Genomic DNA, 22,758 nt, shown 5'->3' with positions numbered 1-22,758 from the left:
TTTTGGATCCTGTTACCTCACTTTTATTAGTACTCTGATGCAAAAAGCTTACCTTAGTTTAAAAGTGAAGGTTGCGAAAATAATCTAACCTTATATCATATTTTATTTAAAATATATTTTAAAGTATGAAAATAACATGGCAAATTAAGATAACTTAAAATCTTCTATTACCCTTACAGTTCACACAATACTTATGTAAAATTTCACCTTACCCATTTCCATACAACTTTTACTCTGACCTTCAAACCATATTATAGCACTCCTGAGGGCATTCTGCACCAAAAAATTAAAAATTCTGCACACAATATTTTAAAATTCTGCAAGTTTTATTTGTCAATAAATAAATGCAGAGGCTTCAGCATAGCAGTGAGGAGCATAGGCCACTGGCTGTATGAAGATGGGAGATCACCCTGTAGCCTCCCCACCCCTGGGACACGGACTCAGTGGTGAGGCTGCAACTGACCCTGACACAGCACAAGGCCTGGGCCTGCCCCAGAAACACCCTGGGGCTCTGCACCAGGTGTGGGGCAGGCACGCTATACCAGGCAGGATCCAAGTGTGGAGGGGCTCATTGTGGGGGGGAACCAGTGTGGCGTGAGAGGATTCTGTGTGGGACAATCTGGATGCAGGCAGCTTAGTGAGGAGTCTCAGTGTGAGGGGATCTGGATGCACAGAGGTTTGTTGGAGGGGTTCCATGTGCAGGGGCAATGGGATTCTGCGGGGGCTTCCAGGTGAAAGTGGTTGGGGCTCAACGGAGGGGTCTGGGTGTGGGGGTCTCAGCAAGGGGGGCTGGGTGCTAGGAGGGGGGGTTGGTGGGGCGGGGGTCTGGTGCAGCTAGTTGGGGGGCTGGATGTGGGGGCTCAGGCTCATCAGGGTGGGGGTTTGAGTGCAGGGAGCTCAGGTGGGAGGTGCTCTAGGTGCAGGGGTGGGGGTCCAGAGGCAGGGGATCTGGGTGCAGGGGGCCTCCAGATGAAGGAGTTGAGGTTCAATGGGATGGGGTTTGGGTATGGAGGGCTAGGAGGTTCTGGGTGAGGGTTAGGCTTTGTAGGGGTGTCTGGGTATGGGAGATCCAGATGCATGGGAGTTGGGCAGATGAGGGAGCAGCTCCCCAGTGACCCCTTCCACTGCAGCTGAGGAGCGATGGGGGAAGGAAGCAGGGGAGGATGCTGAGCTTCCTGCAGCTGGGGGAGGTTTCTAGAGGTGGGTCTGACACAGCCGCAGCCACTCCTTAACAGAGGAAGAGGAAGTCCTGTCCTCTCCTGCCTCCAGCCCAGCTGGGACTAGCAGCTGATCCCAGCTCAGGGCAGGAGCCACTGGCTGGGGTGTTCCCAGCCCTGTGGTGATTTCTCTCTGCTGGCTGCTCCAGGTGCCTGAAACAATGTACCTGTGCAGCTAGGGAGTGGGATGTGACTGCTCTTGCAGCTTCCCTTTACTTCCTTGTCAGTCATTTTTCTGTGGGGAAGCAAAGAAATCAGTGGGGGATGTGAATTCTGCACATGTGCAGTGGCGCAGAATTCCCCCAGGAATATTATAGACTCTTTCAATATACATTGCTCATGTGTGGCTTTTATATAAAACTTGAGTAAGCTGGCTCCTTGATTGTTCTAGCCATGCACTTTTTTGGCTTCCTCAAAAGAGCTGACATCCAATATTAAGTGTCACTGTTTTGGTGTGTAAAACTGTAGACATTGGCTTTTGATGTATATTTTTCTTATCTGTCTGCTTCCATGGAGTAAAAAGAAACAGTAATGATCAATAATACTTACAACTAAGTTCATTTTATCTTTCTTAAAAACTAGCTTGTGCACAAGAGTTTCCTCAGACTTGAGATCTCTTCATAAAGTTTTAGGAGTTAAAACAGTGGTATGCTTGTTCTTACAGCAAAGGTGATTGTGTGAATTCAATCCAATTTGGCCATTTTTGTATTATTGAGAATAGAAGTGTATGAGGGGTGTATTTCATTCTTTTAAAAAACATGTAGTGAATCTAAAACTTCAGACTTGACACATGAATATACTCAACAAGGAATGTGTGCTTTGTAAAGTGTGAAACAATTTGGTTACATTTTTTTGTAATTTTCTGCAGTTCATGACATAAACATAAGGCTGGGTGTCTTTGTTCTTCATGGCATGTACCAGCTACTCATGCCTTTGCTCTTATGGTTTATTTTGTAATCACAACCCTCAGTAAATATAGTCACCTTCCTTTGCATAAAAATCCTGGCTTTTATTGGTTATAGCAGTTGTGTGAACCATAATAAGCCAACCCATAAAAATTACAACTTTATCTAGAAGGGGTACCATCAAGATGAGACACCTTGAGAAGAGTAATATCAAGAGTGAACAGATGGACTCTGAAGGAAATAGCAGTTGCATTTGGAACCATAGGTGGTGGCTATTTCAGTTATTAACTGATGCATGTTGTCAGTGGAATTGTACAGGAGTTATAAAAGTATCAGCATAGGCAACAGGCAGACTGGCAAAATGGAAGGGTAAGAAGTTATAAAGGTACGGCAAAACTGTCAGGAAGACATGTGTAGTATACCCTGAGATCTGATCTGCACTGAAAAGTTACACTGGCATAGCTGCTCTCGCAGAGGTGCGAAACATCCAAATCCCTGAGAGATGGAGGTAAGCCAATCTAATCCCTGGCATATGGCGCTAGGTCGATGGACGAATTCTTCTGTTGACCTAGCTACCGCGTCTTGGGGAAGTAGATCACTTACAGCGATAGGAGAAGTCCTCTTGTCACTGTAGTGAGTGTCTATACTGCAGCACTACAGCAGCATAGCTGCAGCTGTGCTGCTATAGCATTCTAAGTGTAAAAATAGCCAGATGCTTTCTTATAGTATAATATTTTGTCTCATTCAGATCACCTACCTAAAGAGTGACACACATCCTCCCTCTAGTTTCTGACCTTCAGAGTTCTTTCTCTTTTACCCTAATTGTAGTGCAAAGTAAACTTGTATTCTTTATTACTTGTCTCTACTCACCTCCTTGCTGAGAGAATTGTGGCAGAGATGCTGCAATAGCATATAATTTTCCTTTTGTGGGTCCTAATTGAATGGGCTGACCTTTCATGGTTACAGCTGGCTTTGCTGTCATGCATCTTCTGCAGCTGTGTGTACAACCCCTTTTGAGAATGAAGTCTGTATATTCAAAGGCACTGAAAAAGCAAGTGGATTTTATTGCCCTTTGGCTTTTATAGTTAAGAGCAAGGAAGGGAATTCTTTAGCACAGTAAATTTAGCAGAAGTAATGGGATGAAATGGAAAATTTGGGCTGAATGTCCAATATTTATTCCCAATAATTACATTTTATTAGGCCAAGGGATAATCTTCTAAAAGAAAATCTCCATTCCCTGGAGACATGGACAAAGCACCATAAAATGGACCATGTGGGAGAATCATATGCTAGCAGAGAGAATGGGTTAGACATAGATCTTTCCCATCTTTAATTTCTGTAGTAATATAGGTAAAATGCCTTTATGAAAAAAGCTGTCAACCGAGTCTCTGGGTGTGTTTTATGCCTGCTCAATTTTGCCATCATCTAAGAGTAGTACATGTACATTAGCTATATAGCATTCCAAATGCTAACATGCAACTACTTATAGCGTATTCAGTATTTAGATTCCTTCCCCTTCTCCCCCAAATCTGATTTCTAGTTACATTTCCTTGACTTGTGAGCATTTGGAATGCTAACCTAGTAATTGTAAATATGACTTTATATCTCCTGTTCCCATCACAGGGAAATGCAGAGCTGCATTCATTCCTGTTCTGAGGCTACAATAATTTTCTTCAAAAAAAATGGGTAAATTGCATCACGTTTTTCCAATGAAATGTATAATACTGGGTTTTGCCACTGACATCCACCTCTGATATCTTTTTGCTCTTCTGGCAGCCCATAGACACTCTGGTGTATTGAAAGTATGGGTAATTATGGATGCGATATCACTTCTACCTGTGTAATCTACATGCTATTTCTAGTGTAAAGTCTAGCTAATGCAGATGATACATACTACATAGCTGTGCATCTCCATTGAGATATACCTTATACAGTCTAGTAGTGAGGGTAAATCTTGATTTATTTTTGTATTAAAATGTTGATATTGCAAAGAGGTGAAATTTGACGCACTCAGTTGTACAGAACATGGTTTGGTTCCTCAAAGGACACTAAGGCATCCAAATCCCATTGAAATTTAATATAAATTAGGTACTTAATTCCATTATCCACCTCCTAAAATTCTCAGTTTACATTGTTTAAATAAATAATTGTTGTTGAAGCAAAAATGAAATGTAGCGAATATATAAGGGGTCTGCAAGTAGCAATAAGCTGAAATAGTTAAATTTCTTTACTTTTCATAAGCGATGTCAAAATATATATAACTAATCCTTTTTCAGTCATTTGGAATCTTAGCTTGTTTCAGTTCCTTCCCTGCCATCATTTCTTGTCTAAAAATGTTGAATTTCCTCTTTTTTTTTTTTAAATATATTTTTGGAATAATGTGAAAGCATGAGCTTTCAGCTAATTGCAGGAAGAAATGTATGTCTTAACTTCTTTAGAAAACATTTTCAAGAGTAATTTTTCAACATTTTCTATCTTGCATAGTTGAATAGTTTCTTCAAAAAGGAAAATATAGACATGTGTCTCTTTAGAGGTGGGGGGCCATGTATTAAATGCCCTTGGCTAGGATTAACAATATATTGAGGGAAAACTCTGCAGCAACAAAATAGACTTGTGAACAACAAAACATATAGTCTCTGGAAAGAGAATAACAAATCCCAGTAATGAGAGACTGTTAATTAGATCTGCTCTCCTTTGTAGATGAAGAATGGACAACGATTTTGACTGACTTGATAACATGTTATTGCAGATATGTTTGGCATATTAAAGAGAGTGCCTAAGGAGTGTATAATGTTCTGTGGTCCTTACTCAAAGGATATGAATGTGAGTTCACACTATTAAGGACCTCAGGATTTGGCCTGCACACTTACACGTATACCCCGTCACCTAATCTTAACTTAGTCATGTTTACAGTAGTTAAATATGGTTGCTTCTCCTCTCTTAAGAATGTCATCTGGAGCATAGGATGCTTCTCAGGCAGTTTTGTGGTGGAGTCTGGATATCAAAAGAAGATTAATAAAACTGCTTCAGAGATCTTATTTGTTTTCAGTTTCTAATTCAAATAGCTTAACATTCCTAACCTGTAAAGTAGAGAGATGATGCTTCATACCGTTGTGATGAGAGGAGTGTTGTACTACACTTGTAGTGAAGTAAATCATAGATACAAACTTACCGCTATAAGTTTACCACCATTAAAGGAAATCAGGAGTTTTTGCGGTGTTTTGTAGCTATTTAGGAAATCTTAAGTTTACAAGTCATTCCATATAAATATTAGAAACAAGACAATAATTATTATAACAGTGAGCTTATTTATTTGTTCAGAGTAACATTATATAGTAATAATAATCAAATCTCACTATTTAACAGGGTGTTACCATACTATAGAATTAGTCTCATTACACCATTCAGAACATGCTTTTATTAAATGAGTGAAACTGCTGACTCTACTCATATTTATCAAACCAGGTGTATCTATAAAAAGGATCAACATTAAAAAAAATTAGAGAGATGTACTTTGTTTTTACAGATGAATGTACTTTGTTTGAAAAGTGAATTAATGGTAACCAAATATGTAAGTACAGTGTCTGTTTTTCAAGGTACATGACTGATATATTAATTTTTCATTAATAACAAATGCCCATACACCTCTACCCCGTTATAATGCCACCCGATATAACACAAATTTGGATATAACGCGGTAAAGTAGAGCTCTGGGGGTGGGGTGGGGCTGCACACTCTGGCAGATCAAATCAAGTTCGATATAACGCAGTTTCACCTATAACGCGGTAAGATTTTTTTGGCTCCCGAGGACAGCGTTATATCGAGGTGGAGGTGTATTTTTGGAACCATTCCTCAAGATTTGGAATATTTTTCTTTATCCACTAAGATTATCAGTAGTTTAGTGACTACCAGCAGATGAGATTAATTTTTCATTTCTTTGAGTATGTTCATTTCTGCTAGGAATTCTCAGAAGGATTACCAAAGAATTATATGGTAATAAATATAAAAAATTTGTGATATTTGTTATGAATTGGATCCCAATATTGTCTGAGTGGAAATATCCACCATATATGTATAAAATCTTCTCTCTGCACAGTTTCTGAAGTGCTTGCTCCTAGTCAGTCTGTGTATATTTTTTTTAAGCTGACTTGTGTGAAGTACCACTTAAAAAGTGTCTTAAAGAAATGTTGTTGTATCACGCTGCAAACTGAGGTTGCTGGTCTTCTTTCCCCCCCCTCAGATCAAAGCCTATTGCTTTGGAGTAACTTATTGTCCAAATCCTTTTTACACCATGTCATACATGTACATTCTGTGTTAAGAAAGTTGGCTGCAAAGATTGATATAAATGTAGGGTTTTGTTTGTTTGTTTGTTTTCTAATCAACCTCTGCCATTAAAGTTAGCTTTCTATATACAACATTCTGAGAAAGTTGATAAACATAATGCTGACCTTGAAGATACTGGTACCATGATAGAGTGGGCTGGTTAAAATTAGTTATGATTTCTAAACAAGTTAGAAAAGTTTCTTTGAACAGCTGGCTAACTGTATGTGTTATATGGGTTTCCCAGTCTTCAAAACTCTGTTAGTGGTTTTGGTTAAAATCTGGATGATTTGCAATGGGTATTGTTATAAAGGGAAAATAATTTAAACCCTAGTTTTATCCCAGACCCACAAAATACCCTTTGTCAAAAATTGTATATAAATTTCTGGAGGGCTTTTTTTTTTTTTTAAATGAATCCATAGTAACCTAGCAATATATATACCATCACAATTTTCTTGTTCAATAAAGACTCAGTATTTGGCTGGCTTAGATCACCTGCAATTCACTACTACTTTGAGCTGCCTGGCTTGATAGTATCATATAATATTTGGAACTGTTAGTCCACCCTGTTCACTAGGTCTACACGAAGTATCTGACAAGATTGAAGTCAGTGGACTTGTGCCTGCTTATCCAGGACTGAATATGACCAAAAATGTTTGCCTTAACATTTAAGACTTGTTACTCTTTTGCACACTTTTTTTTTTTACATTTATCAGTGCAGTGTGAGGCTAGCAAATCAACGTCTACTCCAAAGTTCTTTGCTGGAATGTTAGCAGTATCTCTAGTCTTCAGCAAAATCAGTACTCAGTTGTATGTGCGTGCCTTCAGTTGAAGTTTTTGGCTCTGATAATAAGGTTTGGTTATGCAAACCAGTATGTTATAAGCAGGCTGTAGAGCCGGATGGTCTGGGTTGGGCATGAAACTATTGTCTGCCTTTATTTGTAATCTTGAAAAGAAGAAAATATTAATCTCTGAATGGGATTTTCAGAGTGCCTGCTCCAGCTCACTTTGTCCTATGCATCCAGCAGGGCAGTATGGATTTAACAGGGGTACCCTTACAGCTACTCCTCCCAACTACCAGAGGCTGTTGTGGTCTTGGTACTGATAGCAGGGAGTCTCTCTTCTCCTTTACATTTCTGCTCCCCATCCCAGTGCCCAGCCAGGGCAGGGGAAAGTATGCAGGAGGAAGCTGTAGCTGGCTGAGTTGGCATGGGGGGGGGAGGGTCTCCAGCAAGATCAGGCTGAGGCAGCCATTTTGTCTTCCCGTCAGCCTTTGTCTCCTTAAGCTGTTGGTTCCCTTTGCAGTCCCTGTTGCCTTGGGGGACTTGTTAGGTTACTCCTCAGCTCAGTTTGGGTCTTTCGACCTCTGGATAATCTCTGTGCATGGAACTGATTCTCCCTCTCTGCAGTGTGTCAGGGTGAGGCTAGTACAATGCAGCGCACTGTAGTGCTGTGTTAATAGTTGTTATATATAGATGTTGTCTCTAGCACATGGCAAGATGGGGCTTGTTCTTGTTTGTTTTAATCAGTGGGGCTGCATGGCTATTCTCCTCTTGCCACCCCCTATATCTGTCTAGCCTCAAACGTTTGGCCTGTGGGATATCTTAGGCCCTCAAGACTGCTGCCAACCCCTTATTACAGTCTGCCCCTACCTTATGTTTAGCAATGATATGCCAGTTACCTTTTTCCAGATTTGAAGAAGAGCTCTGTGAAGCTTGAAAGATTGTGTCTTCCACCAACAGAAGTTAGTCCAATAAAATATATTACCTCACCCACCTTGTCTCTACCAAATTCAGATGACATTTAACGGTGCCACAGGAACAGATACTATGAGCATAAGTGCCAAAACTGTGAAGATAAAATTGAGTAGACTAGAGAATCAAAGCAGGCTACAAAGGAGAAATTCTTAAGTCACTGGGCCAGGGTTGAATTCTCCAATGTAGTCAGTTTTTTTCTGCACACTGCATTTCCCCACTTTTCTGTTTCTCTTCCTTGTTCCCTGTTCGGTCTTCTTTCTGTTACTCATGCTCAGAGGAGCAGTTGTGACACCTATATAATGTAATTATGTACATTTTGTGAATTAAAATTATCCATGGATGTCTTTTGAAAGGCATTCTTTTATCTTTCTGCAGTCAGTATTAAATTTATAATGTTTTTGCCATGTTAAAAGGATGCAGTTAGGTTAAATTTGGCTCCACATTTAGATTTTATAAATGTAAAAATTAATAAAACCTGAAACCAATAAAATTGTTTCCATTGAATAAAAAGGTAAGTAGAAAGTTGTGCTGCTTTAACAAGTATCTCCATGTAATGTTTGCAACCCAAATGTATCTGTTGTGCCAGCCTATGAGAATTTGAAAGTGAAATTGACTAGAATTTGAACATTAGCTAAAGAAAACGTGATCTAGTCTATTTTCGTTATCCACGTTGTAAAAATGCAGAAAGTAAACAGCATGAATAGTGAAAATTCAGTTATGTTTTAATTCCTCCGCCTCTCCCCCGTTTTATAATTTTAGGTCCTGATCCTACAATGAGATCCATGTGGATAGACACTTGTGCCCATAGGGAGCTGCACTGACTTCTCATTGTATGAGCAGAACCCTAAGATGTTTGTACCAAAGATAAAGATGTTTGAAAATATGGGGTGAAATCCTGGCCCAGTGACTTAAGTGGGGCAAGAATTTCACCCATGGTTTTTAACAGAAGTCTTCCCTTTAATGAGACTACATCAAAAATAAAATTATTGCTCTATGTGCTTTAGAATTCAGCACAGGTGAACCTTAGGTGTGTTTGACTGCAAACAAAATGAATTTAAACTGCAGTTGTGTAACATTTTTGTTTAAATGACTGTTGTTGCATATCAGGTTCTTTGAGATATTATCTGTATTTTCAGTTCATTGTAAATATTCCCTAAGATTGTTTTTGAGAATTTTAAAATATTTCACAAGGACTCCTCATTGTTCTTGTTCTATTTAAATGTTTTATTTAGTTTTTATAAAATTATTTGATATGAGAGGATGATTCATTAACGATATTTTCTGTTGCAGCTTGTTAATCAGTGATGTCCCAGAACTGACCACATTCATCACAGTAAGTGTGCAACAGCAATTATCTTTCTTATAATATTCTGAGAAGCATGAATCATACAGAGAACTGGAATAATATTGTTTACAGTTTATCTACTTTAGAGCTGATGGTTGTATAATTATCTGAACATAGGGCTAAATTCTGCTCATAAGCCCTGCATCAGCAAGGTACTTGAACATATCAATAGGGCTAAAAGTCTAAAGGGCTTAAGGGTAGGCATGTGGTACTTTGCTGAACAGAGTCCTAAATGTTGAGTAACTCCATTACACTGAAACTGAAAGAATTTGGCTAAGATAATTTTCCATTATCATTCAAGCCTACAATAAAATCTGAACTGCACAGTAGAACTCACTGCAACTATTTCTCACGCCTCTTCCTTTGCATATAAAAATTATGGCCTCCTGTTATTTCCCAGCAAAGCTGTACACTGAAAGCTATTTTCAGATTTTGTATTATTATGGTTCACTTGCTGTATTTGCTGTTCACAAAATTCATTAAATCACATTGGGTCTCATAGTCAGTAGTATAAATTAGCAATATACTTTCATTATTATTTAATTCAAATGACTGACTATATTTGTTTTTGCTAAAGACTTCTTATTTATTGAGATAGAGGATGTGCCTAAAACTCAAGGGTCCAGTCTTGCTAATCATTACTTCTGTGACTTAGATCTAGATTTTTAAAGGTACTTAAGCATTACTGTGGTCAGAGTAGCAGTGCCCTAAGCCTTTGACTCCTAATTGCCCAAATTCTTTTTTGAAAATGAGACTTAGGCTCCTATATCAGCCAGAAGTTGCAGTGTTGAGCACAGCACTGCCTAAATACCTCTACAAATCTGGGCCTTAATAAGGTGACCATATTTCCCTATGCTAAATATGGGACACCTGGTAAAATTACTCGTATTCAAGTGAGTTCAATGGCAATCAATCAGAACTATGCAGTACAAACATTCAAATTAACATGAAGTTGACTGAGACCCTGTTAAAAAGAATCCAACTACATAGTATTTCTTTTTATTTACCTTCTCATCTTTAAGGCTTTAGGGTTCACACTGGGAGGGGAGACACACACACCCTTACCCTCCTCCCCACACATCGGGAGATGTGACATACACGTGGTGGGAGGGTGACCGACTGAACTGACCCTCTCCGCCCTCCGTACCTGGCTGGGCCCCCAAGACCGACCTGTCTCTCCTGGTACCTGGTGCCGTGTCTTCCCGAGGCAAAACATGGGGAGGGGCATGCAGAGTCACATGCCCTGTTCCCCAGATTTCTGCCAGGATTCACACCAGAATATGGCCAGCAGCTGCCTTTCAGCACTTTGTGGGAGGGAAGGGTGGGGGAGGGAGAGAGATGATGTAGTGATGACCTTCATCACCTGCATAATCCAGGCACCTCTGGCTACAGCATGGGCATGAAGGGGTTAAGCACTAAGGATGCATTGTGCACCAGGGCCCAGGGAAGCTGACTGCAGGGGCTTCAGTGACCCAGCCAGAGAGGTGACTCAGCAGAGCAGGGTGCCCTGGGGGTGGACCTGGGGGGTGAAGGGGCTGCTGTGGAGCCTGCAGGTTCAGAGTGTGAACAGGCTGGCAATCACTTTCCCACCCCCACCCCCCACTCTAGAACTTAGTTGAGGGGTGGAGAGGATTCCGTGTGCTGGGCTTTGGCACATGTGGGGCTCAGCTCCTCTTGGCCACCGCCCTGGGCTGGAGGGTCTTGGGCTTTCCCAGGGCGCCAGCCCAGCCAGAGGCAGTGCGGAAAGGAAAGAGCCTGGTGGCCAGGCTGTTGGTGAGCTGAGCACTCCAACCGGGGGCCGGTTCTCCCCATAGCACTGGGAGGGGGATGCGCCCTGCCCAGGGGAATATGGTGGAGCAGCAGGGTTGGGGGGGGGGGGAGAGCAGGCAAAGCAGGGAGAGGGAGCACGTAAAGTGCCAATGGATGGGCAGCAGAGGTGACACATAACTGGCTGCCGCCTGGCACCTGCCTGTACTCACCAACCACTGCAGCTCGCAGTGCATAGCCAGCACTGGCTGGAAATGGGATGGGGGGCAGGGCGCTTCTGGCCAAGAGCCGGCACACAATTGGGGCTGCGCTAATGGACCAGCAGGGGGAGCAGCCTGCCTCGCATGCTGTATCATCGCCCCGCCACCAGCCCTGCACACCCACCTCCATCTTGGCCACTGGAACCCCCTCCCCACTCATCGATAGTGGGCGGGTGGCTCATGAGCAGGGATCTGGCCAGCAGCAGGACCTGCCAGTACTGATGGGGTGGGGACAGAAAATACAGGACAATTTGCCCGTTTTTAAGAAAAAGTCGGGACACCTGCAGGAGAGCTTAAATACAGGACTGTCCCTTTAAAAACAGGACGTCTGGTCACCCTAGGCCTTAGTAGTCCTCACTAATGCAAGTAATTTCATTTACTTCAGTGGGAATACACACATTAGTAAGAACTACTCATATTGTTAACTTGGAGGATGTGGTTCTAACTTTTTACACATTTTTTAAAAATAGAGACTAAAACAGTTAGCCTGTACTAGCAACATCCCAGTGAATGGTGGCCTTACCATACATAAGTCTGAATTATAATGTAAATTTATATCGTATTACAGTATTTTATGATTTTTTCAGTTGTCTTACGGTGGTTTTGATGTGTTATTCAGTACAGACAGAGGCTATTTTCAAATATAGTAAGATATCCAAGTAATATGTTAACTGCTAAATCAATTTTAATCACTTTGAAATTTATATTTGAATAATGATAAAACAATGGTGTGATTACACAAGTTGTGATATTTTGTAGCTTACTGGTCATATGTTTTCCTATATTAATATAGGCAGTTTATTGTAATATTCCTAATAGGAAGTCAAGTATTTTGCACTCAGTTGAGCGCCATTTATTTCAAGGATAGCCTGACCATACTTTTAAAAACTGCTTACATCTTACTTTAATAGTTTACTACTAGACTAAATAATTATTGTGCATTGAAATAGAATGGGAGAATAAGCAAAGTCAGTTTGTCTATAGATAGTTTCAAACAGTTTTTTATCTTCACTTCTTACCTGTCAGGAGTAGAGAATTACTTTCAGACAGAGATTTGAAATGACTTTATAATTTAATTTTAGTACCCTTCAGATTAGCCATCAGTTCATTTTCTGTCTCCAGTATGTGAAGATAAAGACAGACATTTATTCTGAACAGAAATATTTTAACTCTGTGTGTGTCAGACGATATTATGTTGACTAACAAGAGCCTCTCTTAGTGCCCAGACTGAATATTTTACGATACAGAGCAATCTTGTAATTCACTAGTGACCTTCATGCCTACGTCCCAGAGGTGCTCTACAATCAGTAATGTTAAAATTAGCTCTGGTAGGACAAAAAATTGCTAAAACAATCATTTTAAGAATGCTGACTAATAGAAATCTTAGAATTTAAAGTCCCAGTAGTTGAAAGCATTTTCTTCATTAAACTGGCAATGTGTTCCAAAGCAGAAAATGAAGCTATGAAAGGCTATACATGTGATTTCAAACCATATTTAGGACTGGTAAGACCACCAGTAGGGAGGGAGATAAGGTAACCTACTACATGTAAGTAAGTGGGAAGCAGCAATCTAAAGCAATTGCAAAACATAAAACTGGGCAAGTCAGCAAGCAGGGTGGCAATAATAAATTCAGACATAAGGAAGGAGGAAGATTGTGTCTAGTTTCCAGTAAGAAAATATACTGGTAGTTTTACGGCAGGCAGCAGACATTATGAAACTTACTAGACTATAGGAGGGCAAAGCCCCTGCTACTTAGAGGTTTAATGGTTTTGACAAAAGAACTCCTTTCTTGAACAGGCTTTCAATTAAAGCTTACAACTTTTTCCCTAGGAAATGTTTGGAACTGCTAGAAACTCAAGATGAAGAATCTCAAGTGAAAGGCCATAACTCCCCTCCGCTCCCCTTCCTATGCTTGCTTTCTTCAGGTAGAGGGAACTTCAGTTATGGACCCTCACAAAATTGCTTGTGTCTTTCAGATGCTCAAAGCTGGCTGCTCGAAGCCCACAGCTGCTGGGCCTCCTGATTTGTGGGGCCTATAAATGCCAGAGCTAAGCTCAGCTTTCATTTGAAGAAAAAAGTTTTCTAGACTCTTTTTCCTTGCAAAGATAGCCTTGAAAATAATAAAATCATTACTAGGATTGAAAATTTGTCTCTGACTTCTACGACTCAAGGGTTATTTGTGATCCTGTGCCTCTCCAGCTTGGGGGTCACTTACCCCTAGACCAGTTTGTGGTTATGAGGAACCGTGTCACCCAAGCTTTCTGCTCATGGTATTTGAGCTACTGCTAACTCCTTTGCAGCAGACTGTCTGCTGCTGAGCTGTTGCTCTGTTGAGCACCCAGTTTGATCTCTGGCCACAAGAAGATGCTACTCAATAGGATGAGACTCAAATATAAATAAATGGTTAAGATGACAGACATAAATCTGTCTCCTTTTAAGCATACACTTGGATGAGAACAGAGAAGTGTTCTTTAAGTGTTTGCACATGTCCATTTTATTGTAGGTGTGCATGCTCACCATGAGCACAGCCACCAGAAAATTTTCCCTCGGTGGTATCCATTGGGTTGACTCTGGAGTCATGCTGACCTGCAGCCCTCTCAGTTCTTTCTTACTGCCTATGACAGTTGCTGGAACTACTTCGTCCTTACAATATGGAAGTACATTCTCAGTGAACTTTTTATGATATATAGTTATCTCTTGTTCATAGTAGTTACGTTTTTGTTAATAGATAGATAGGTCAGCAGAACTCTGTTTAGCGGAGTTAGGGTCTGTCTGGTTCTGGGGCATGCCTTGGTCTCCAGGCTTTAAGCCAGTGCCTAGTGCCACAAACCTATGGCTGTGAGCAATCCCCATTCCAGCTACCTTAAGTGCCTAGAGGGAAACTCACGTGTGGGAGCACTGTAAGGACACCAGACTGAAATCTATCCTCATGGAGGCAGCACTAAGATGTCCCTTGGAACCAGGTCACTCAGATTTGACACAGAGCACTTCAGCCTCAGTAAGGACTGCTCTGGCTGCTGTTTCAGACCTTTGATGCCATTCCTCAGCACCGGTGATGAGGAGAGACGCTTGTTCCACCTCTCAAGAGCCTTGGCACTGGAGAGGGTGGACGGTGCCGAAGAAAAATGCTCCAGTGAGAGAACCTCAGCATCATTCACTATCCCTGGTGCCGAAGAAGAAACAGAAGAAGACTGATAGAGGATGGTCCACTCCGTAGCTCCAACAACCCCTGTGGCATTGCTGACTCCAGCCCCCAAGCGGGTACCATTGAGTCCGACACTGATGGGCTCGCCAACACAGGAGAACCACTAGAGTTCCAGTGTCTTGGTGGTACCATCTATGCCAGAGGCATTTGCTGCAGCGAGAGACTTACTCTCACTGCTGGTACTGGCATTCCCGGCTATGCAGGAGCAGACACTAGTGGCACTGACAGGAAGGATGTCTGCGGCACTGAGGCCCCAGTTGCCTTCCAAAGGGAAACCAGCCATGATGGCTGAACCCTGATTTCCTTCCTCTCTGCACTGGTCGCCAGCACTGGTCAGCACCGCTCCTCCCAGGTCTCCAGGAATGGAGTCTTTGGAGTCGGACTTGGAGTCAGAGTCATACGCCTCTTGTGAGAACCAGCACAGTCAACCCAGTGGGCACTATCCTGCCATAGTCCCGGGCCAACGCATCCCATCCATTGTGTGGCCCCCGGGGCGGTGGCAGATCCCAGAACAATGGCCCTTCTGGAATCCCTGGGCTTTCCCATCAATGCAGGGTCCCCAATCCAGAAGGTCCTACTTGGTGGCATCTGAGTCCAGAGCTGTATCACTGCTTTGCTCAGAGCCAGATCCAAGCTCTGATACCAAGAATCAGCACCTCCAGACCTATCCGGTGCTGAGGGTGAAGAACAGTGCTCCCTACCGGTGCAGGCTTCCTTCTCCTCTTCTCCTGATGAGGCGTGACAGGAACAGATATAGTGCCCTCTCAGGATGACTATAGGACTTATCATCAGCTCCTTAAGAGATTGGCCCAAAACCTGGGTATTCAGGTAGAGGAGGTCAGGGAGTCTTCCCAAGCCTTGGTGGACATTCTGACGTCACCAGCGACATCAAGAGTGGTATTGCCCCTTAAGGAGGCCATTATGGACCCCATTAAGGCATTATGGCAGACCGCAGTGTACCTTCATCTGATGGCAAAGAAGACTGAAAAGAAATACTTTGGCCCGGCTAAGGGTTATGAATTCTTACATACACGCCCCCCACCAGACTGTTTGGTTGTGTCAGCAACTGATGAGTGGGAGTGACAGGGGCTAACAAGGACCAACCCCTAAGACCAAGGATGACAAAAAATTAGACCATTTTGGCAGAAAGGTCTATTCAACAGAAGGCCTTCAGCTCAGGATCATGAACCAGCAAGCGCTCTTGAGCAGATACAACTTTAATTCCTGGGGCTCCGTGCTGAAATTTAAGGAGTTGTTACTCCAGGAGTCCAGATGTGAGTTTCCATCTCTCGTGGAAGAAAGTAAGTCTGTGGTGAAGGCGTCCCTTCAAGTAGCCTTGGATGTGGCTGACTCTGCAGCCTGCTCGATGGCCTGATTGGTGGCGATGCCATAAGCTCATGGCTTCAGTCCTCAGGCCTGACGCATGAGGCCCAACAGACTTTGCAGGAACTTCCTTTTGAGGGCATGTTGCTCTTTTCTGAGCAGATGGACTACAAGCTGCGCAGCCTGAAGGACTCCAGGGCTATCTGGAAGTCCTTAGGACTTTATACACCGGCACACATGAGAAAACATTATAAGCCTCAGCCGGCCTCTTCATTCTTCCCATCACCTGCCTGGCAGGACTCTCACAGGGAGAGGAGCTTGGGCTTTAGGAGAATACCTCCTCCCCAGTCCTTGTCTGCATCCATGCCTGCTCCCCCCAGACATTCTGGTGAGTCCAAGCAGGCCTTTTGATGGGACACTCGGGAACAATGTACCAAGATAGAACGTGGATCCAACCTCCCCAGTATTTGCGGACCATTTATCGCATTTCTATCAGATGTGGGCCCGTATTATAACAGATCACTGGGTACTAAGCACGATAGCAGTGGGGTATACCCTTCAGTTCAGTTCTTCCCACCTCCCTCCTCGTTTCTCTTCAGGGACCCTTCTCATGAGCAACTTCTAGCCCAAGAGGTGCAGTTGCTCCTAAGGGTGGGAGCTGTGGAAGAGATTCCACTGGGGTTCAGGGGCTGAGGTTCTCCCATTCGGCCTGTCTGCGGCCCGTCTAGTGTTCATAAAGTGCATGGCAATCGTTGCAACCTTCCTGAGGAGACGAGAGGTTCAGGTCTACCCTTACCTCGACAACTGGCTGGTCAGAGGTTGGACCGAGGTCCAGGTGAAGTCAGATATAAAGTTAATCCAGTCAAAAATCCAGGACTTAGGTCTACTGATAAATGCGCAGAAGTCTACCTTCTCCCCAGTTCAAAGGATAGAGTTTATCAGGGTGATCCTCAATTCTGTCCAAGCCAGAGCCTTGCTCCCCAAAGCATGGTTCCAAGCAATAGTGATGCTTATAGAGAGCCTCAGAGATCACCCCATCACGACAGCAAGGAACTGCTTGAAGCTCCGGGGCCACATGGCCTCATGCACCTATTTGTTGCAGCATGTGAGACTTGAACTCAGACATCTCCAGGCATGGCTGGTGTCCGTATACTTACCAAACCAACATCATTTGGACATAGTTATCACATGTCCTCCACTGGTGATCGCCTCTCTCAACTGGTGGTTAGACCCATTGGTGGTGTGCATAGGAATCCTATCCTCAGGATTCCAGCCATCCTTGTATCTTGTTACGGACACTTCAGCGATAGCCTGGGGTGCTCACTTGTGTTCCCTTAAAACCCAGGGTCTCTGGTCTCCGGAAGAGCTCTTGCTGCACATCAACATCAGGGACCTCATGACGTCGACAAGAACATGTCTGTTGTCACAGACAACATGACCACAGAGTTTTATTTCAACAGGCCAGGAGAAGTGTCACCTGTGCCAGGAAGCACTTCGCTTATGGGAGTTTTGCATAGCTCACTCGATCTATCTTGAGGCCTCCTATCTGCAGGGATCACAGAATGAGCTAGCGGATCACCCCAGAAGATTCTTTTCCAGTCAACCAGAAGTGATCCATTCATCCAGATGTCTTGAACACCATTTTCCAGAGGTGGGGATCTCCCCAGATAGATTGTTCATGACGAAGCACAAGAAGAAGTATCTCTAATTCTGCTCCCTCCTGGGTCACAGCTCTGGATCTCTCACAGAAGCCTTTCTCCTCCCTTGGGTGGGTCATATCGTCTACGCATTTTCTCCCATTCCTCTGATACTTGTTGAGGATCAGAAGGGGCGGATTGCGAGTCATCCTGATAGATTCTGCCTAGCCATGCCAGCAGTGATTCGCCACTTTCCTAGATATCTCGGACGCCAATCCTTCTACCTTTGTATCCAGACCTGATCTCTCAGGGCAATGGCTGCCTGCGTCACTCGAACTTCGAATCCCTTCATCTGACAGCCTGGAAACTAGCATGCTCGGAGCAGGTCTGCGAGGAAGCTGTCCACTAGAGCTATGTACCTGGAAAAGTGGAAGAGGTTCTTGATTTGGTTTATGCCAGTGGTTCCCAAACTGGGGTTCATGAACCCCTGGGGGTTTGTGAAATGTTACAGGGGATTCTTGGGAAAAAATTCCATTATGGCGGACAGAGCTGTCCCTAGAGATCCTAGGCAGCACGGGGCCAGCAGCCCGGAGCCCCTGGACTTCCAAGAGCTTAGCAGATCAAAGCAAGCATATCTATCACACTGAGGAGATTTACACTTCAAGACTCCTTATAAGAAATGGAAGGGGAGGTGGATATTTTTTGCAGTTTTTAAAATTAAATAGGCAGCTAGTATTGTTTTTCAAAATTATTATGAAGAACAAGCTTAAGCTTTGTTGTAATGCGCATTGTTTGCCTGGACTGCTCATGACCTGAATGCTTGTGTAGGAAGAACTCTTTGAGTTGGCTTCTTAAATACCTTCATGGTGTTTCACTTCTGATACTCCTTGAAGAAACATAGGAGCCTTGTCTTATAACAGACTTATTCAAAGTGATACAAGCTACGAAAATGAGATCTTGGAAGAGTGTTGCCATTTTCATAATGTAATAATACTGTAATAATAAATAATAATAAATAGTGTGTAATATGCATGTCATAAAACAAATTTTATATTTCCCAGATCACTGCTTTTATAATTTATACTCAGATAAAGGAGAAAATCCCTGCACGAATTCATTTTTAGGAGGGGGTTCGCGAGACTGGACACTTTAGTGAAAGGTGTTCACAGGTTGTTGAAGTTTGGGAACCAGTGGTTCACGCAGAAGGGTGTCTCACCTATGCAATCATCAATACCATTCATTCTGGACAACTTACTATACCTGAAGCAACAAGGTCTAACCCTGTCATCTGTTACGGTCCATCTGGCCTCAAGCTCAGTTTTAGAGGGAGGGGTAGCTCGGTGGTTTGAGCATTGGCCTGCTAAACCCAGGGTTGTGAGTTCAATCCTTGAGGGGGCCACTTAGGGATCTGGGGAAAAAATTGGTCCTGCTAGTGAAGGCAGGGGGCTGGACTCGATGACCTTTCAAGGTCCCTTCCAGTTCTAGGAGATTGGTATATCTCCAATTATTTTCATCCATGGGTGAAACAAACAGCATCTTTAAACAGTTTCTTAAGGGGTTTGAGAGATTATACCCCCAGGTATGTCACCCAATCTCTCATTGGAACCTCAACCTGGTATTATCAAAACTGACAGGACCCCTATTTGAGCCGCTGACAATGTGCTCTCTGCTCTACCTGTCCTGGAAGTGACCATTACTTCTGCCAGAAGGATCTCAGAGATCTGGGCCCTCACTTCAGAACCACCATACACAGTATTCTTCAAGGACAAGATCCAGTTGCATCCCAATCCAGCTTTCCTTCCAAAGGTGGTTTCACAGTTTCATAGTAACCAGGATATCTTCCTGCCGGTTTTCTATCTGAAACCACATGTCAACGGGGAAGAGTAGAGGTTCCGTTCACTAGACATCAGACATGCACTGGCCTTCTACATAGAAAGAACTAAGACGGTTTGGAAAATTACTCAACTATTCATAGGTGTTGCAGCCAGGATAAAAGGTCTTCCTGTCTTAGCCCAGAGAATTTTCATCATGGATCATTTCCTGCATCCGCACATGCTATGACCTGGCAAAGGTTCCTGCCCCACCTGCCCTGACAGCACATACCATGAGGGCCCAAGCATCTTCGACAGCATTCGTAGCACAAGTTCCTGTCCAGGACATTTGTAGAGCAGCAGTGTGGTCCTTAGTTCACACTTTCGCGTCTCATTATACCACCACCCAACAGGCTACAGTTGATGCTGGATTTGGCAGAGTGGTGTTGCAATCAGCATATTGATAAACTCCGAACCCTCTGCCTGCACAACTGCTTGGGAGTCACCTACATTGAAATAGATGTGTGCAAGCACTCGAAGAAGAAAAAACAGTTACTAACCTTTCCATTACTGTTGTTTGAGATGTGTTGCACGTGACCATTCCAAGACTCTCCCTCCTACCTATCTGTCTGAATTAGCTGGCAAAAAGGAACTGCGGGGACCGGGGTCAGCAGGACCCTTTATACCGGAACTGTGAGCATGCGATTCCAGGGGGCATGAGAGTCAACTTGATGGATACCACTGAGGGAAAATTTTCCGGTAGTTGTGCTCAGGGTGAGTGCACACACCTAGATTGGAATTGATATGTGCAACGTATCTCAAATAACAGTTACGGAAAGGTAGTAACCATTTTTTATAGGTTTGTGGCTTTGAGCAATTTTCTCTTAAGCATTTAAAAGAAATCTGTGAGAAAATAGCCAGAGGAGGCTTGCTTGTGCTCAGTGCGGGTCTCTAGCTACAAGGTTATTTTGCATGCTGGTCATGTGCTAACTCAGTTTACCTGTTTATTCTGCATATATAGTTATGGTCACCATGGGATTCCTGGATACCTTGGTAAAGAAAGAAAAGAATTAAACCTAGGGAAAACCATACTCTAAGTCAGGAGTTGCATTCTTGTAGGCACAACCTATTCTTATGAAACTCACATGTGCTCTGCTGGAAAGCAATGTAGTAAGAAGAACACCACTCAAGAAAAATGGCAGACAATAAAATCTTACTCCCATCTTAGTCCTGCCAAATCAGGACACTTTTGGAGTAAAAGGGAATTTAGGTTTGTTACCTAGGTTCCCCTAAAAACCAACCCAGGGTCACACTTGTATTAGTTTTATTACAATGCCGCTGTTAGGTCAGATAGAAAAGAGATGGAGCTTATTCATACACACACACATTCACTGCATTCATACCCTCATGCACCCACACACTTACACAGGCAGAGAGTTACCGGAGACAGCCTGGAGGCCGAGAAGCCGAAGCATGGTAGATCTGGTGTGTCTATCTGCGGTCACATATCCAGGCTGCTGAGAGGGTCAAGAAGCAGGGGCTTGAGTGCATGCCGCCTTCCTCTTATTTTGGAACTGGGCGGCTCCTGTCACGTACACTGAGTTTCCTTTCTGTGTCTGTCACCGAGAAGCATTCCCAGACCAGTTCCTTTCATGCATACCAGGTTCTTCTTTTCTTTTCAGCACTTCATGACTGCCTTCTTAGGGCAGATTATATCAGACACACCTGGCTCTTGTCTCCTTGCAGTTCCTCTCCGCCCAGTCCCACATACACTCCCTTGTTCACACTCCCTCGTTCACACTCATTTGAGCGGAGGCTTTACATAACAAGGCTCATTTAAGAGATTATCCCAACCTGCACCTGGTGAAAGCAGGTACTTCTTGCATCTCTTACCATCTTCACCCAGGACTCATTCTCGTGTACTCAAGCTGCAGAGGAAAGGCCACTTGAGAGCTTCTAATTATGCGTACTAGTCCCAGATCAGAAATAATAAGAATTGACACGATTCCTGAATGCCTGTACAGGTCTGTCTTTTATTACTTACGGTAATATTCTCAGGATGATATACTGAGAACCATACAACCTCAAAATCTACTTAAAGAGCCCTCAGAAAGGCAATGTAAACTGTTGCCCACTTCTAAAATGCAGATCCAATTAGTCCAATGCCTGAAAAGTAGGTAACCTACTCAGGATATTTTGTAGCATCCAAATGCAAAAGAAAACATTTCCTTAATTCTGTCTTCAGGCACTACCAGTGTACAAGCTCTTTGAAAAGAAGGAACCCTTTGTGATTGCCTTGCCAGAATCCTTACCAGAATTCAGCTAGATCAGAGGTGGGTAAACTATGGCCCGTGGGCCATATCTGACCCGCAGGACCCTCCTGCCCAGCCCCATAGCTCCTGGCTTGGGAGGCTAGGCCCTGGCTCCTCCCCTGCTGTTTCCCATCCTCCACAGCCTCAGCTCATTTTGCCACCAGCGCAGTGCTCTGGGCACCGCCGCGGCAGAGCCATGGCGCGACCCGGTGCTTTGTGCTGTGTGGTGGTGTGGCTGCCTGTCTTGGTACTGTTGAGTGACACGGCTGTAGCACTGCCAGCCACCAGTGCAATAAGAGGGGGGGTTGGATAGAGGGCAGGGGAGTTTGGGGGGATGGTGGTCAGGGGGCAGGAGTGTGGATAGGGGTCGGGGCGGGGAACAGGGGAGTTGAATGGGGACAGGGCTCCCAGGGGACAGTCAAGAAGGAGGGGGGGTTGGATGGAATGGTGGGGGGCAGTCAGGAGACAGGGAAAAGGGGTGGTTGGGTGGGACAGGGGTCCTGGGGGGTTGGATGGGGCAGGAGTCCCAGAGGGGGCAGTCAGGGAACAGGGGGGTTGGATGGGGCAGGAGTCCCAGAGGGGGCAGTCAGGGAACAGGGGGGTTGGATGGGGCAGGAGTCCCGGGTGGGCATCAGGGGGCAAGAAGCAGGGGGGTTGGATGGTGGAGGGGGCCAGGCTGCCTGGCTGCTTGGGGTGAGTTAGAATTTGACCCCAAATTGGAGTTCCATTTATACCTTTTCCCAGAGTTTACCATACAGACTTCCTAGAATTGGTGGGTATTGCATTCAGCTGCAGACTTCTTAGAGCAGGGGTCCCCAACGTGGTGCCCGTGGGTGCCATGGCGCCCACGGGGGCATCTAAATGCGCCCGTGTCCTGGCCGGCGGTGGAGCTTCCGCCA

The 22,758-nt window shown here is 43.9% G+C and overlaps 1 protein-coding gene across 10 annotated transcripts in view; it reads left to right on the top strand.

Annotated features, from left to right (window-relative positions):
- BAZ2B (bromodomain adjacent to zinc finger domain 2B) overlaps positions 1-22,758 on the top strand; it is a 334,995-nt gene that overhangs the window by 108,119 nt on the left and 204,118 nt on the right. For all 10 annotated transcript variants that reach the window (XM_044978298.1, XM_044978304.1, XM_044978306.1 and 7 more), the window contains one exon: positions 9,490-9,532. The gene's annotated coding sequence lies outside the window, so the exon portion shown is untranslated. The remainder of the gene's footprint in view (positions 1-9,489; positions 9,533-22,758) is intronic.

The sequence above is a fragment of the Mauremys mutica genome, chromosome 10 (genome assembly GCF_020497125.1).
Source record: "Mauremys mutica isolate MM-2020 ecotype Southern chromosome 10, ASM2049712v1, whole genome shotgun sequence".
Lineage (NCBI taxonomy): Eukaryota > Metazoa > Chordata > Testudines > Geoemydidae > Mauremys > Mauremys mutica.
The sequence above is the reverse complement of the archived record's forward strand: the minus strand, read 5'-3'. Positions and strand labels throughout refer to the sequence as shown.